This window comes from Bactrocera neohumeralis, chromosome 6, assembly GCF_024586455.1.
Source record: "Bactrocera neohumeralis isolate Rockhampton chromosome 6, APGP_CSIRO_Bneo_wtdbg2-racon-allhic-juicebox.fasta_v2, whole genome shotgun sequence".
NCBI lineage: Eukaryota > Metazoa > Arthropoda > Insecta > Diptera > Tephritidae > Bactrocera > Bactrocera neohumeralis.
In genome coordinates, this window is record NC_065923.1 from 68188726 (window position 1) to 68203268 (window position 14543).

A 14543-nucleotide genomic window follows, 5' to 3' on the forward strand; every position below is an offset into this window, starting at 1 on the left:
CGTTCGGAAACGCTTAGAGCCAGATTAATTGCCAGTGATTAGCTGGCGCTGTTACAAACAAACACAAGATATTAGCTACGTGCTGTGCTTGTTGTTGGTATACGAGTAACACAGAGAGTTAGTAACATATAAAACATATGTGTATGTATGTATGTATATACATATGTATCTATACTATATGTATATATTTATTTTTATATATTTATTTTTCTTTCATTGAATCTGCTTGCAATGAAATTACTTCGGTTCCAATTCTGATGATATCACTTTCGAAATGTCTCTATTAATGATTTTGCTTCTGCTCAATTTTATGACATCAGAATATATGCATATCTTCAAGATTATTTTTGGTTGTAATTGAGATCTTTTTATTGCTGTATGTTTGGTCTTTATTGTGAGAAAGTAGACTTAGAATAGTCTTATGGAAATCATATAGCGAAAAATTATATTTCTAAAAGCGTTTAGAAGGCGCTATCAAACCTCCGGGTCGAGCTCTGATAAAAGTTATTAAGGCATTCAAAATCAAATATAACCCGGACTGGTCGATTAGTACTGCAAGCGGAAACCGAAAAGTATGCCCCGGTCTCGAAACCTTCCGTTAGCTGCATCTTTTTGTAAAATTTTAGAGCATCACCCCTATCGGCCAGCTTGTCAAGGTCTTCGTACTCACGCATTTCGGCCTCTCTTTTTTGTCTGCAAATGCGTCTCACTTGCCTCTTCAACTTTGGGTATCTGTCCCATCCCATACGTGTTGTGGTCGATTGTAACATTGCGAGGTGGGCAGTCTGTTTTCTCTCCACTGCCACACGATGCTCCAAATCGTAACAGCTGTTCTTTTGCCTTTTCCTAAAACCAATGGTTTCTATTGCAGCTGTACATAAGTACGGCATTTCCGTCCCAAAGTTTCTTTGCTGATGAGTGCTCTCAAAGAACGGGAATACACGTCGAGTAGAACATCGTTCGGCTGTCTGTTGTGATTGCAGCTTCTCGACGTCGAATTTATCTTGTGCTTGTTGACGTAGGTTTCTTGTGCACAGAGGCGGATGCGTATCTTGGCTGCAACAAGAAAGTGGTCCGAGTCAATGTTAGGACCTCGGAGGGCACGCACATCTAAAAGGGACACTGGAGACGTGTCTTCCGTCTATCACAACATGATCGATCTGGCAGGTGGCTTTTCGATCTGGAGACAGCCGGGCAGCTTGATGAATTTCCTATGCTGAAATTGTAGTACTGCATTCCATATAACCATATTTTGAGACCTGGCGAAATCGATCAGCCTCAAACCACTTGCGGGTGTTTCATCATGGAGGCTGAATTTACCGGCCATTGTGCCTACCTTCTTTGCCCACCCTGGCGTTAAATTCGCCAAAAACGATTTTATTATTGTGGCGAGGGCAGCTCTCATAAGTGCGCTCCAAGCGCTTTTAGAAGAAATCTTTCATCACATCATCCTTATTTTCCGTCAGGACGTGGGCACAATTCAGCGATATGTTGAAGAATTTCGCTTTGATGTGGTTTTGGCTAGACGTCCATCCACCGTGATGAATGTCAGGAATCGGCGACGGAGTCTCTCTCTCACCATGAATCCCACACCGAATTTTCCGCCTTTATATAGCCACTGCAGTAAATGCCACAAAGACCTGCTCATCTCAGTCTTTGTCTTGTCCATCGCACTTCTTGGACGGCGGTGATGTCAGCATTTACAGGAGGATATCTACCAGCTGGGCGACGGCACCTTCACAGTTAAGGGACCAGACATTCCAGGTCTATGTCCTTAAATCGTAATCCTTAATTCGCTTGCGTGGTCGTCATGAAAAGGGGGGTCTCTCATCCGAGGCTGTTGTTTCCTTTTCATTGATGGCGTTTTTTACGTGGCTGGTCTCAAACCCAGCGCACAATCCAGGGGATGGGTGGTTCACCTTCTCACTTTAGCTCGCCTCCAATCGGATGTTCTTTGGCTTCCCAGAGTATACTTGGCCCTAAGTCGTGAGCTGCTTGAGCCATATGTAAAAGAATCATTTCTGGACACTCCCAAGTAAATGGCGCTCAGAGAAATTTCCTCACTTGCGTGAACTTCTACACATGGCTCCATTCTCCTTCTCGAATATATACTAATCGCAATATCACTTGTCAAAGGATATACCAATAGAAAATGTTCCTCAGAATCTCTGTTGAATTGTAATGGCGAGCTTTTTTGTGCCAGAAATATTCAAAGGTCTTCGAATGACCATCATGGTTTCGCACGCATTTGCCTTAGCATAGCTAAACTGTTTTCTATCTGCCATCCACTGTCAATATTTTTTTTCTTTTTTTTTCTCAGTCAACTCAAAGTTCTAACTGTCCGTTGAAATTAACTGTATAAACAAAACATAAATAAAAATAAAAAATTTGACAATGTTTAACTTGATTAAGCCTGCGCTGAGCTACAGCTTCACTGCTCTTTTGAATTGATCCAATTCCGTTTAGTTCATCAATTTTTGTCTTTACGGTTCACAATTTTTTCATTGTTTGCCCCGCGGCGGACAGATCATTGGAATTTAGAACAAACTCATTAAAAGTTGCTTGGCGAATTTCATGGCACTCCTCTTTCTCGTCTCAACGGAAGACCAAAAGCTGTTGGGTCGCAAGTAAGCAAGAATACAAGACCAAAAAGCCAAGAAGACTTCGCAAGCCATTGCCATGACAACTTGGCCCTTCAGCGTCTTATTGTTCTTTCGCCAACTGTATACTTACCAGCTTTCATTTTGCTTAACAAATACTTTTGTTGTAGTCCGAAACCGGTTCCCAAGACTGCGAAAGAATATCCGAACTGTGTGAAGAGTCAAGGAAAACTGTATATGTAGAAAAAAATAAAGGTGATCAGTTAAACGAAGCCCATGTACGTGAAGGCATTGCATTGAAGCTGGCCAGCCAACAAATAGATCGCTTTGTTCAAGTGCCAGGTTGTGTTGGGATTGAACGGGAAGAGCGCAACAACAACAGACTCCCCTATATGAAGCGCATACGATTGCCAGTGCAATGGCCAAAGAATCAGTTAACAACGGACCTTTTCGCCGAAGTCTTATACGCTTCGTTGGTTCGCATTTGTCGCGCTGCGGCATGCAACTGGTGGTGGTGGTGGCGGTGGTGTTGCTGGTTGCTTGCGTTAGCTGCCATTCAACAGGCTGTTGCATGCGCTTGTTGTTGTATTGCTTTTCGTGTAGTGCATATTTTTTGGCTCTATGCTTTTGCCACCACAATAATTACAAGAGTTATGTATGTGGTGGTTTGGTGCAGCGCAAAACCACAACTTCAACAACGTCATCATTGTCAGCGTCATGACATAGGAATGCGAACGTGCGCGCATGCGCTGTTAAAAACCCGTCGCGGTTGCCTGTTTTGTTTGGCCTGATGATGGCATGAAAGTGTGACGGTTGCGCGGTAGCGGGGAAATGTTTGCTTGGATAGGTTGGTTAGCGTTTGGCAGTAAGTTATGTGGCTTGTGTGCCGCACTATGTTGGCTTCTTGCTGCGGTGACGCATTTTTATGCTGTTAGCCGCTTTTCAGTTATATTTTAAAGCTCGGTTTTGATGCTTTTGAGTAACCGTCGCAAGAAAATTAATCAAATTTTAGATAAAATCTCAACTCACTAAACTTTTTCCCCTGTGCACTTGTGGAACAGTTCCTATAAATATGGGTAGATGTCAAGGGAAATTCAATTTATATATTTTGAAGTCCAAGTCTCGTCTGCTCGTATGGTTTTCGCGAAACCGCTGGCAACTGTAAAATCAAAAAGCTTGTAAGAGAGGACAGTCTTGTCTCGATTACATCGGATTGTTAACGGGTCTCCGTTGTATTCGCTGAACCTCTGATATTAGTAGGCGCTGGTCAACAAATAACTCCTGTGCTACAACGAGCTCACTCTGGCCAAGTTCGGAACCCAGAGATCCATTGAACTGCTCACTCACAGTAGGAATCATTCTGGTCTAGTTGCGAACCCAGAGATCCACAGCTTACTCTTAGTAGATATTAACTTCATCGCACCTAGCGAGATAACTGGAATTGATTTTTGCCATTTCAATACATTTGTGATAGGCTCAAAACGTTTTGGCGGTTTTTCAGAGTCTTTTTTAGCAATACTTTGGAGTGTTTGTATATAATAATGGACCGGTGCTCTGAGATATCCGAGTGGCATCCATTTTTGATCGACGATTTAACCTAACCTAACCTAATCTAAGCTCGAGCAGAGTGTATCGAATTTAATGGTAAAAAGCTACCAAAGAAGAATCAATATTTGTTAGTGAACTTGTGGAACACCTAAAGTTTCAGCATCAAACAAGTTTCTATGAAAAATTCTATTATAACAATTATTCTAAAAATTATACAACCTTCTAAAAACTGCCAACTTTAACCTACCATCGAACAGTTACGTCCAAATGAACTTGTGAAACAGCAAAGTTGATAAATAGAAAAATGGAAAAGATTTATCGTTTGAATGCACCCTAATTGATAAAGCTTCGCCAAAACTACCATAAATTTCTATAATTAACTCCTCATTAAATCGTTTGCTATCGTGGAGCTGTATGAATGAGAAACTAATGATGAGTAATGATTTTGTGCCATGAAATTATGTTGCCTCAAGCACAAATTGTTAGCATTTTCTATTGTCAAACCTGCGCAACTTAAAATTTTTTTCCGTTGATCTTGACTTAGCACTTAAGCGCAGAAGTACTAGGCAGCTTCTATTATTATTGTTTATGGGAAAAGAATTACGTAAATTACTTAATTATACATAAATGCTTGAAAAGGTTTCAGAAATAAGAATCCTATAAATAACGATATACAGTTAGTTGAGGTTTTTTTTTCTAACTTTAGTGGTTTAAAATAGTAGAAACATAAAAACAAGCTTTCATTTTTTGCATTCCTTTTTTCTAATCTTCTAGTCGTATATCTTACTTTCTCATAGTTTTGCTTAGTCGCTCGCATTTTTTTGGCTATTGAGCTTGAGATTTGCGGCGTTTCTTAATGACACATCAGTCGCTTTTATTTCATGCTAGGCTTAGCTGAGAAAAGTCTTAAAATTGCGGTTGATAAATGTGTTCCATAATCTTTTTTCATTACTCATTTTTCATATTACTATACGCATACATATTTCTGGCTATTTTTCTCCACCACATATTTTCTTACTCATTAGACCACCACATGCAAACAGCTTTCGTTCCATTAAATGTTGCTTAGCTTCGCAATATGTTGGCTTTTTATTGTAATTACTAAACATTCTTTAGAAATATTTATATTTTTGTTCATTCTTTTAGTGTTGTCATTGAACTAGTCGCACATAGTTGACAATATCTTAAAATTTTTTAAGCATATATTATTTTGTGAAATTTTCAGATTTATTGACACATTAGTCCAAGTAAAATATGTATTAAATTCAAAATTATCTTAAATTTATTAAGCTTTCAATAAAACCAATGATTTAAGGTGTTTCACAAGTTCAATTATACAAATTTATCTAAGGTGTCTCACAAGTTCACAAATAGAAAATCTTTGATCTAACCGGTGTTTTATAAGTTCAATTATACGAATTTCAATATTCCACAAGTCCACAGATAGAAGACCTTTGAGCTAGTCGGTGTTTCGTAAGTTCAATTATAGGAATTTAAATATCTAAGGTGTCTCACAAGTTCAATAATAGAAATACTGTTTCACAAGTTCAATTATACGAATTTAAATATCTAAGGGTTCTCCCCAGTTTACAAATAGAAAATCGTTCAGCTAGACGGTGTTTCATAAGTTCCATTATACGAATTTAAATATCTAAGGTGTCTCACAAGTTCAATAATAGAAATACTGTTTCACAAGTTCAATAATAGAAATACTGTTTCACAAGTTCAATTATACGAATTTAAATATCTAAGGGTTCTCTCCAGTTTACAAATAGAAAATCGTTCAGCTAGACGGTGTTTCATAAGTTCAATTATACGAATTTAAATATCTAAGGTGTCTCACAAGTTCAATAATAGAAATACTGTTTCACAAGTTCAATTATACGAATTTAAATATCTAAGGGTTCTCCCCAGTTTACAAATAGAAAATCGTTCAGCTAGACGGTGTTTCATAAGTTCCATTATACGAATTTAAATATCTAAGGTGTCTCACAAGTTCAATAATAGAAATACTGTTTCACAAGTTCAATTATACGAATTTAAATATCTAAGGGTTCTCCCCAGTTTACAAATAGAAAATCGTTCAGCTAGACGGTGTTTCATAAGTTCCATTATACGAATTTAAATATTTAAGTTGTCTCACAAGTTCAATAATTGAAATACTGTTTCACAAGTTCAATTATACAAATTTAAATATTTAAGGGTTCTAACCAGTTCACAAATAGAAAATCTTTGAGCTAACCGGTGTTTCACAAGTTCATTATACGAATTCATTTACATAAGCGTTTCACAAGTCCAATTAATCAATTATCTAAGCTGTTGCTCAAGTTCGGTGCAATTCTCCATAGCTTTTAAAGCAGATTTGCTTTATATTGTTTAAGTTGATAAGGTCAAGAGTAGGTTCTAGATTGAAGTTACGTTTTGTTATTCCAACTTTGTAATCTCGACAGAGGCTACTTTCAACTAAAATAGATTATTGTACATTTTTCAAAACTAAGCTTATTGTTCGCCAAAATTTTATGGAAATTTTGAAATATTTTTATTTTCATACAAAAAAAATTTCTCTTGAAAGACACCGACTGCTTGCAAGCTGTTGTGCTATTGGCAACTACTAATATCTAAACGATATTTACCCACTTTCTGTTAATTAAGATTGTGGAATTCTATTAATTATTGGCAAAAATTAATTAACTATACAATTCACAGTGCCGAACTGCTATCAAAAATGCGCAGCTGAGGTTGGGTGTGTTTGTACATATATATCTTTTTTTCAAGCGCATTAATGCAGTAGCTTAAAAACTAAATCCGGTTTTGCAAATTCACCAATGCATTGTTATTCACATATGTACTTATATATATGTTTTTAGTTACTACTATTAACTCCCTACTAAGTCAAGGCTAATAAAAAACTTAAAGCTAATTGAGCCGTAAAGCTTAATTAATTATTTTATGGAAATAAAAAAACGAAATATATAGGCAGCGTGATTGTATTAAATGTGTATATAATCAGTGTTTCATATTTAAAAGCGCATTCAGAGGTAGGATAATACCTTCTACTGCTACCTTAATGGCTGCAACTTCGCCTTGGAAAACACTGCAATGGTCAGTCTAAAGCTGGAGTTAATAGAGAGCTTCTTACAGTAAAACCCTCTACCAACCTTCTCTCCAAGCTTTGAGCCACACGTAAAGAAGCTCACTGCCATCTCCTCCAGCGGCTTCTTCGCACTTACATCTCCTTCGCCGTTATATGGGTAGAGAAAGAGCCGCCAGAGTTCAGCTTGGCGACTCCATGATCCAAGTGATCCGATTTGAAGTCACAGTGTGTGAAGATTTCCGAGTTTATTTTAGGAACCCAGATTCTCCGTTGAACGCTATCGAGTTTCTTTGCAAGTGTGGTATTTTCTAGAGCCCTTCACCACATAAAGATTCTATGGAACATAATGGGCTTGACTGTGGTATCGTAGAGCCAGAGGATCAATTTGGGTGTGAAACCCCATCTTTTGCTAATGTGTCCTTTATGTTTCAAGTGATCCGATTTGAAGTCACAGTGTGTGAAGATTTCCGAGTTTATTTTAGGAACCCAGATTCTCCGTTGAACGCTCTCGAGTTTCTTTGCAAGTGTGGTATTTTCTAGAGCCCTTCACCATATAAAGATTCCATGGAACATAATGGGCTTGACTTTGGTATCGTAGAGCCAGAGGATCAATTTGGGTGTGAAACCCCACCTTTTGCTAATGTGTCCTTTACAGCAATAGAAGGAAATCAATGCCTTCGATATTCGGCTTCCATGAAAGCTTCCTATCCAGGATGAGTCCTAGATATTTCAATGTATCTGTCGGTTACAGACGCATACAGTCTCCCATTTGAGGCAGCGGTGCTACCGGGATCTTGTATATTTGAGTAAATAAAACCGCAAATGGGAGCCATCTCGGTTTTATTTGGATTGCTGGCGAGACCACTTCCGACTAACCAATTTTTTACGACGCTGAGATACCCTTGCGTCAACTCGTTCACATTACTCAGGAACTTTCCTTTAAAAATGAGTGCTACATCATCTGCAGAAGCAATCAGCAGGCAGCCACGATCCTAAAGTTTTTTATGTAGGTCGTTAATGACCGTGATAGAAGATGAGAGAGAACTCCAGCTTGTGTGGTTCCCCTATTCACATTTCGTCGAGTACGTGCGTTGTCCCATTCCGTTCCAATCACTCTTTTGCATAAAATGCTGAAAATGAGGTGTTTGAGGTTTGATTTAACCCCAAGATCGTCCAGAGCAGTAAAAACTGCTTTCGGGGGGACGTTACTGAAAACTCCCTCAATATGATGGAAGATCTTGACAGCGAATTCTTTAATCCTAATGACTTATTCAAGCCATGACACGATAGTATAAAGGCCAGTATCCACCGACCTGCCTTTACAATAATAATGTCCTGCTAAATGCCCGCTGCATCTGAGCTTGTATGATACCATCCGGTCCTGGAGACTTGAAAGATTTGAACTAATTTATCGCCCAGATCAAGTGCCATTCATCCAGCAGGTCAACAAAGGTCGCGCAATCCTCTTGCAGCAGTCCGAGAGATATCCTCCCAGAGGACGGGAAGTCTCAATACTTAAACTGACCTAGTTTTTCTTTTCGTTGTTCATTTTTTATGATTCTATAAAAGACACGATACAAATTTTATATAAAAAGTTAAGTTTTTCTGCGGATTTTATACAATAAAATAATTTATTGTAACAATTTAAACACAATTATCTCTCTGTTTGTCTCTATCACTACCGCTCACTCCCACAATAAACGATGAAATAGTTGAAATCAACGATATACATAATTAAGTAAACATAATAAATTACTTCTAATTAAATAAATTAAAATACAGCAGCTTTAGCTAATCATAATCCGCTAATAATCGCAATTTGCATTATTGCATGCCAATAAATCTGCATATCTTTACAAAAGCACGCACGTACTCACACAAATAAATATAACAAAAGTTCAACCAAGCGTCACTATAATATTCTTACACATATAGATCAAAATACATATGTATATATGTATGTTTGTGTGCGCTTACAACTACAATACAATTTTCCCACACTTGACAGTCACGTAAAACGAGTTCCAGTGCACATCTTCGTTGACTTCTCACCGCCTTACATGGCATTGTTGTCTACACATGACTGACTTTTTCACAGGTACGAGCAAGAAATTATGCGACAAAAATGTAAAAAATATGAACGATAGCAATAAAAAATAACATAAGTAAAGAAAAAAATTGCACAAAGCGTACATAATGCCTAAACTGAGAAAAATTTGCTGCCATGACTCATGCACACAGGGGCTTCTTCATGTGTTTTCTTCGATAATAGCAAAATTGTGCATAATTGCGAAGGCAATTAGGAAATGTGAAACAGAGGCATTTAAATTTGTTGTAATTTATATGTGGGAATAATGCAAATAGAGGGTAAACGTACTGCAAGGGTTAAAGGAATGTTTTTTGTTTATTATATGTTACTACTTGTTCCAGCCAGAGCTAAATTCTTGTGTGCACTCGAGCAAAGGATGCTATAGTCGTAAGAATATGTACATAAATTAAAATAATTTTTAAGTACCAAGTCAACCGAGCTTTCAGATTTTTTTGCCAAAAACACATAAATTGGAGTATCTTATGTTAGAACGTTTTTCAACTATGTTCAGTTCGATATCGAAAATCAATGACAGAGAGTTTTTATTAATACTTTATGTAGGCCTCACGAGTTCACATTTCTATTGTAGTCTCAAAATTTTGCTTTCAAATTGTAAACAAATAAACATTTTTATGCATCGATGTTAAATGAAAATCCAATCAGTTATATTAAACCAATATTCAAGGTGTTTCACAAGTTCACAAATCGAAAAAATGTGATCCAGCCAATTCAATTAGCTAAAGTGTTTCATAAGTTCAATTTCATGATTTGAATTAATAGTTTCACAAGTTCATAAGCAATTATTTATAGCTTTGAAGCAAATCTGCTTTACATAGATATTGCCATAGTTGAGGAGTTCCATGTATTCATATGTAGGATCGTTTAATCATCTGTGTTCAGTTCGATATCGAAAGTCAATCACAGAGAGTTCTTATCACAGAGAGAGCGTTCTTACCACACTTTACTCATGCCTTAAGAGTGGATAATAAAACTAAAACTTCCTTATTGAGGAGAGATAGGTATAGTTTTAAAAAATATATTTTTGTTTAAGGACTTCATTTCTAGTATAGTCTTAAAATATGGCTTTCAGCTTGCAAACATATTATCATTTTGATCCAATCCAATCAGTTATATTAAACCAATAATAAAGGTATTTTACAAGTTCACAAATCGAAAATATATGCTCCAGCCAATTTTTAACAAGTTCAAATAGACGAATTCAATTGGCTAAGGTGTTTCACTAGTTCACATATAGAAAAACTTAGAGTTATCCACTGTTTCACAAATCCAGTTCTACGAGTTCAATTATTTAAGGTGTTTCACAAGTTCACAAATACAAAATCTTTGAGCTGACCGGTGTTTCACAAGTTCATTATAGGAATTTAATTACATAAGCGTTTCACAAGTTCAATTTGACGACTTTACTTTTTTGAAGCGTTTCATAAGTTCACTAGCAATATATATTCTTAATTAAGAGATATACTTAGATCTGTATTAGTTCTGTGCAATATTGTAAATTAATTAAGTGCAAAGGCAATTTAACCTTTAGAGGTTATTGAACTGTTTTCACTCTGCGTGTATATTTGCAATGAGAGGTAGAGCGTAAGAGAAATATTTTGAGCTAATAGTCAATTACTGGCTATACTAGGAACTCATAAATTCCCATAAGAAACGATAATTAGTAAAAAAAAATAAAATTAAAATAAATAAAATAAAATAAATTAAATTAAATTATACTTAATTAAATAAATATAATAAAAAAAAAATAAAATAATAATAAAATTAATTAAAATAAATTAAACTACATAAAATTTAATTAAATTAAATTAAACCAAATTAAATAAATTTAAACTACATTAAAATAAATCAATAAATAAAATACAAAAAATAAAATAAAATAAAATAAGATAAATAAAAATTACATAAAAAGAAATAAATATTCTTATAACAGAACAAAAAATCCCCATTCTAACATAATATTAAATAATGTAAAATAACTTAACATAATATAATGTAGCACAAAGTTACATTACTTTACATAAAATTAAACGAAATGGTATCTAATGGAGTGTAATAAATAAAAAAAAGCTAAACAAAAAAAGTATAAAAATATAAAATTAAGTAAAAAAATGTTTTTCCGTGCGGAAAAACTACAACGAAACGGTGTTAGTGGTGAAAGAAAAGTAGTGGCATGAAATGAAAAACAATGTAGTGAAAAGCAACGCAGCAATAACAACAAAAATAGCTACTGAAGATTACCGTCCAAATAAAATGAAAACGTAGAAAGAAGAAAAAAAAATATATAATTAAGAGTGGCTAAAAAGTTTATTGTGCCGAACTGCCAGCCACACGCCAACAAATGCCACTCAATTTCGCATTGAAAAATCATTAAAAAAAATGGAAAATACGAAAGTGAGCATCACAACACAGAAATCAAGAGGCAATCAACAAGAAAGCCATACTACAGCGCTGAAAAACAAAAGCGGAAAAGTAGTTATTTATACAGTAGTTATTTATAGGCATTCATACCAATACATATTTATGTGTAAAGCAATTCGCAATATGGAAATTTCCACCATATCTGCGGAGATGCATCAATGCGGCGTAATGTGAAAGTGGGTGAGAAAAATTTAGCGTGCTAATGCTGAAATAATGAAAGGCAAAACAAAAAACATTCGAAACGGTAGCAACAGCTGGTTGAAGCTGAGCGATTCACTTTTTTCCGCTTGTGTTTGCATGATTTTTTTGTGAAAATGGAATGCGCGATGAATTGAAATGATAGGCGCGCTATCAAGCCAGATGCTGCAAAATCATGTATACGTATGTACACTTGTAAGTGGCTGAAAGTGAATTTTTATAATGTAGTTAGTATTAGTTGAGCTTAACGGTATGGTAATTTGTTGCGATTTTTCTAATTAAATCGTTTTTTAGGTGAAAATGTATGTTTTGTTAGATTTAGTAAATTAAAAGTTTTCTTTATATTTTTTTGTTTTTGAGTTTTACAAAAAATTTAGCAAATCGATGGAGTTAAAGGCAAAACAAAATGATGCAAGTGGTGTATGAGTAAAATTTTTTTAAACTCGAAGTCATACAAGTTGAAAATTGGCAACGATGCAAAATGATGTACGCGGCGTATGAGTAAAATTTTTTTCTAATTTGATGTCATATAAGTTGAAAATTGGCAACGTTGCAAAATTATGCACGTGGCGTATGAATAATATGTTATTCAAATCGAAGACAAGTTGAAAATTGACAACGTAGGTCGAAATACGAGACATTTTAATGTTACTTTTTTTTTTAAATTCGAATTAGAACATAACTATAAAAGGTGTGGCGTGAAATGTTTTATTGGCGCGGATTTTATAGTTACCGTTACTATAACTTCGAAAAAAGCGAATATCTTCATTTTGTTTACGCGCATTTGGTATATCATATATGAGACGCCTGAATATAAGACCTACCTGACCATATAAATAGTGAATTTGTCTACGCGGTTCATACATATCATTTATTTAAAGCAGCTTACAAGACCTCAAAAAAGATTCCAAAATTCTGTTTTATTTCTTAAATGGATTCTACATACGTCAAAAAATGACGTCCTAGGTAGTAATTAGTTCCGAAATATGAGATTTTGAACTGGGCACATATTGGTTGGATATCCTTGTTTGGAAAACTTATTTATTTGAGAAGGTATCTTCACCAAATTTGGCATAAATTATAATACAAGGTATCGCTTTAATCTCCGAAAAAATTGTTCAGATCGGAAAGCTATGGCATATAGTTACCATACAAACTACTCGGCCAACTCAAGTCCTTATATGGAAAACTTGTTTATTTGAAAAGGTACTTTCAGGAAATTTGGCATAGATAATTTCTCAAAACATAGCTATAATATCGGTAGATATTGTTCAGATCGGACTACTATAGCATATGGCTGTCATACAAATAATTCAGTAAAATTCAACTCCTTGTATGGCAAACTGGTTTATTTGACAAGTTACTTTCACGAAATTTGGCATAGAGTATTACCCAAAAATCGCCATAATCTCCTAAAATATTGTTCAGATCGGACAACTACAGCAAATAGCTGCCACATGAACTAATCGGCCAACTCAAGTCCTTGTTTGGGAAACTTGTTTATAGAAAAAGATATTTAAAAGTTACATATAAGCCAATAATTAAAAAATCACCATATTTTCCATAAAAATCTCTCACACTCTCTGCAAAACTAGCACACATGTTTCTCAAAAATTTCCTAGCGACCCTCTAATTAAGCTCACTGCTGCCCATTTCCGCAAATCGCTGCCCATAATAATTATGAACACAAAATATTGTAAATACAAACATATCGGTCGAATTTATTTTTATAACCAATAATTCAACAAAAACAAATCACCAGACCGTCAACCAGCCAACCGGCAATACGTTGCGGTTCGGCTCCGAACATGTTGCCTTGCACAACGAACCGCAGCACGCAGCAAGCAAGTTAGCTTTCGAAGCTTCAAGCTTTTTAACTGCTTTTAATTTATTTGCCAATGTTGTTATTGTTGTTTCTGCTATTTTCATTGTGTCAGCGTTGTTGGCTTAAACCCGCCTCGCAACGTTCAGCTCAAACGAATGCGTTCGCATATTTTAGTGTCGAGTTTGCGGCAAAGCGAAATGGTTGCGTGTGGATTGCGGGTTTAACGTGCGCGGTAAACGAAGTCGTGAGCGTTTTGGAAGCGAAAAAATAAAAAAAAAAAAAATAAATAAGTGAATTGTAGAACTCTCAAGCGGGCGGCAAAACGTGACCAATATTTTTATATAATTGTTTGGTGTAAGATTTGCGGGAAATTTGGCGCGGCGGCGGAAAAGTGTGAGAACTCGCCGGCAAATAAACAAAATCAATTGCGAATTTAACCAAACAAAGCAAATTATTTATATAATACGCTACACCTAAGTGCTGTGTGCGTGAAATATTAAGCAAATACAAGAAAAAGTTATTAGTGACGCCAGATTTTGCCGAAATCGCTGAAAGTAAAAACGAAAGTAGGTCTAATAAGATTTTCTGCGTCTGTTTGTGTTATTGCTATTAATGTTGTTGTTATTGTCTTTGTTATTATAGTTTTTGTTTGTTATGTCTGCAAAAATGTATGTGTAGCAGTGTTGTTGTTGTGTCGGCTTTTTAGCTTCCTGTCGCGCGCCTCAGTGTCTGAAATGTTATTTTTATTTT

At 35.6% G+C, this 14543-nt stretch overlaps 1 protein-coding gene across 13 annotated transcripts in view; it reads left to right on the top strand.

The window, feature by feature from the left end:
• The window catches only part of LOC126763781 (rab11 family-interacting protein 3), a 170013-nt gene that overhangs the window by 42713 nt on the left and 112757 nt on the right, over positions 1-14543 (top strand). Inside the window, exon 1 of one of the 13 annotated variants that reach the window (XM_050481584.1) lies at positions 13876-14359. The exons of 8 other annotated variants lie outside the window; for them this stretch is intronic. The gene's annotated coding sequence lies outside the window, so the exon portion shown is untranslated. Of the gene's footprint in view, positions 1-13875; positions 14360-14543 lie in introns of those variants that run through there. 4 more of the 13 variants (XM_050481582.1, XM_050481583.1, XM_050481588.1 and 1 more) reach the window with 4 other exon arrangements.